Raw genomic sequence first — 3,362 nt, 5'->3', positions numbered from 1 at the left:
CAGTGCAGAATATGCTAGGAAATGATAACAACTACGTGGCACAGACTTGTAGATGGTAGAAACTAACATCTGCTGAAAATCTAGTACTACAAAGGCTCTTCACTATCTTCCTAAACAAAAAGTTTAGAGACCTCTGCACTCTTGTTCAAGTACAATACAATGGTATTATACTATTAAATCAATCAGTAGATAAGGACATCAAAATATATTTGAATATTAAAAACATAAACTATACTCAAACTAGATTGTGTCACACATAGGACTTCTCCCCAAAATCACTCAGACATAACACAGATCAAGAAAATTAATGGTGTGGGGGGAGAGGGACAGTTGGTCCAGGACCATGCTCTGCTTGGTGTCCACCATCACTGCTGCCATCGTGCCAGCCAGTTGGGCTTAGGACTGCAGCCTTACTCCTGGAGCCCAACATTAATTACAGAGTTTAAGGGTCAGAAGAGACCACCTTCTAATTCTAGGAAACCATCTTCTAATTCAGTCTCCTCATTTTACAGTTTCTGCTGCTAGGTGAGGATCCAGAATGGGAGACAAGCCAATTTGGAAGATTGGATCCAGCTTTGTACAGCATTACCACCAGTTATTTGATAATAACCGAAGTCATGTAGGAGCAATATATACTGATGCATCTTACTTTACGTGGGAAGGGGAGCAATTCCAAGGCAAAGCAACCATCGTAGAGAAGTTGTCTAGCCTTCCATTTCAGAAAATACAGCACACCATCACAGCTCAGGAGCATCAGCCCGCCCCTGAGAGCTGGTGGGGCAGCTAAAGGCTGATGAAGACCCCATCATGGGATCTCACCGGATATTTTTATTAAAGAACATCAATGATGTTTGGGTATGCACCAATGATATGTTGAGCCTAGCGTTTCACAACTTTGGTTGTGCCTCCTCTTCCCAAGGTGCCCACGCTGTTTCCTTCTCTCTCCTCTACCTGATATTATTCACACTTCCTCTCCCCAGCCCCCTCAGAACACTGCAAAAATCATACACAACCCTGCAAGGACGTGGTGGGTGGATGCCATGGTGGTGGCAGTAGCATCACTATTTGAGTCTGTGGTGCATGATGTGTGGACATTATACTAGTTGCACTGGACAAGAGAAGTTTGTAGTGTACCAGTGCATGCCTTAGAAAGTCTAAGTAATGCAAAAGATTGTCTTTTTCTTAATGTACTGACATGTTGTTCTAGTAACCCAAAGCAATGAAGGAGATAGCAGCAGCTGCGTATGCAGCCTAGATCTTGATTTGTTCAGATGTTCCAATGCCTCATTTATAATAAAACCATGAAAATTTCCCTAAAATAATGTTTAAAATAGATAGTATCTTACTAAATACTTATAATCTCTACCAATGTGGCAAGAAAAGCTTTCAAAACATAGAGACTGAGTGGAAGAAATCAAAATTATGTGGGAATAAGATGAAATGTAGGGTACCTTCATCAATCTGCCTGCTACTTGGTCTGTTCCTAAGATGCTGTCCACTTTCCTACAAAAGATAAGCTAAATTCCTGATATTTTATTGAGTTATGAAAAGCAATTATTTTATTGACCTGTACAATAGTCTAGAAAACATAAAATTAAAAGGAATTATAATAGTATGGATACTTATTTTAGTCCCATCTCACTTGGAATAATTGAAAATTCTAATAATGACATGAATAGTAATAGTAATAATAGTCCTAAACATTCTTTTAATGAGCCCATAAAAGATAAAGTTATCACCAATATTTTTGTTTGCACACAAAATATTATTTTTTAATCTTTTTGTACCAATATTATAAATAAAAGAACAATAGTATGATGGTGACTTATCCCAGGAATATTTCTATCTGATTTTCCTCAAGCATAAGATGAGAAGAATGAAAACAATGGCAGCCTCTCTCATTTAAATAACTTTAAGTTTTTCAAAGCATTTTACAGACATTATGTCATTTGATCCTTAAAAACAAAGTCTGTTAAGGCAGGAAAAAAAGTGTACTTTGAATTTATTCTCATACATTTTTATCTCTGCTCTAAAAAGGGTAGAGTTCAGTGCAACTGACTGTGGCTGCCCTGCTGGGCAACAAGATTTACTTGAGGTTAAATAAACTCAGTTGTTTCTCTATACCTTGCCAAGGGAAGCTTCCGATTTCTTTCCTGGCTCACAATTTTAAAAAGCCTCGCATTTTCCCTCTATCTATGAAACAAGAATGGCTAAAAATAACTAATGGATAACATTTATACAACGCGAAGTTTATAAAACATATTACATATATTATCTCATTGAATCCTCACAACAACGCTGTGAGACAGATGCTATTATTATTCCCATTTTACAGATGAGGAAACTGAAGTAAAAAAGAGGCAAAATTTGAACACAGATCTTTTCAGTTTCAAATTCAACACTATATCTGCTATGTCATTTTCTTGTGTAATGCTTTGAAGAAGTATTTCATTAGGATGGAAAAAGTTAGTCAAAAAGCATTCATTAATCCCCTTCTATGTGATGAGGACTATGGAAAGCACTGAAGATACAAAGAAAGATGGAAACAGTCTCTGTCCTAATGGGAAAGGTAGAATGCAAGTAACTATAGGCAAATAAGATATATACAGAATGAATAAGGAGTAACCTCAGAGGGAAATCAGATTTTAACTAAAACTTGAAGGAAGTCAGCAAAGCTAAGAGATGGGAAGGGGAAGAATTACAGGTACAGAAGGGGACAGCCCATGAAAATGCACGGAGTTGGGAGCTGGAGTGTCTTTTGTGAAGAACAGGTAACGAGATCAGTATCACTAGAGAAGAGAATAAAGTATAAAAATATGGGAAAGATGGAGAAGGTCTAGGTCACAGCTTCTTAAACTTTTTTCCATTCATGATACATTTTTGACCGAGAAATTTTTAAGCAACTGTGGATATATATGTATATAAAATAGGCATACAAATCAAACATTTACTGATAACAAATAACAAAGGAATTTATTTTAAAATGATTCCTTGGTGAACATAATTTTGCCATTTATTAAAGATGAAAGCAAATTTTCATGATAATGAGATAGGTGTGCTTGTTTATTTTTTTCATAAAGAATTAAATTTTGATTGATACTGCAGGATATGGAGCATCTTCAATGTTTTTCAGAGTTGATTGATATTTTGATTTTATAATCATGACTGTTGCGTTCAGAGCCAAGTCTGCAGTAAAATCATGTGATACAACATGGGCAAGCATTGCCGGACAAACCTCCGATTCATTATGTATTTGATTTTGAATTAATTTTTGGTCATTACACCATCAGAAACCTTTTATTGTTGTCGAATTTTTCACAATCACTACATACGGGTATATGACCTCATGGGGTTGTGATACA

At 36.2% G+C, this 3,362-nt stretch overlaps 1 pseudogene; it reads left to right on the top strand.

Moving 5' to 3' along the window:
• Positions 1-538: 538 nt before the first annotated feature.
• On the top strand, positions 539-1,056 carry LOC140514772 (nuclear transport factor 2 pseudogene; annotated as a pseudogene).
• The last annotated feature ends 2,306 nt before the right edge of the window (positions 1,057-3,362 follow it).

Source organism: Notamacropus eugenii, chromosome 7 (genome assembly GCF_028372415.1).
Source record: "Notamacropus eugenii isolate mMacEug1 chromosome 7, mMacEug1.pri_v2, whole genome shotgun sequence".
NCBI classification, from domain to species: Eukaryota; Metazoa; Chordata; class Mammalia; order Diprotodontia; family Macropodidae; genus Notamacropus; species Notamacropus eugenii.
Note: the sequence above shows the minus strand (reverse complement) of the source record. Positions and strands in the feature narration are given on the sequence as shown.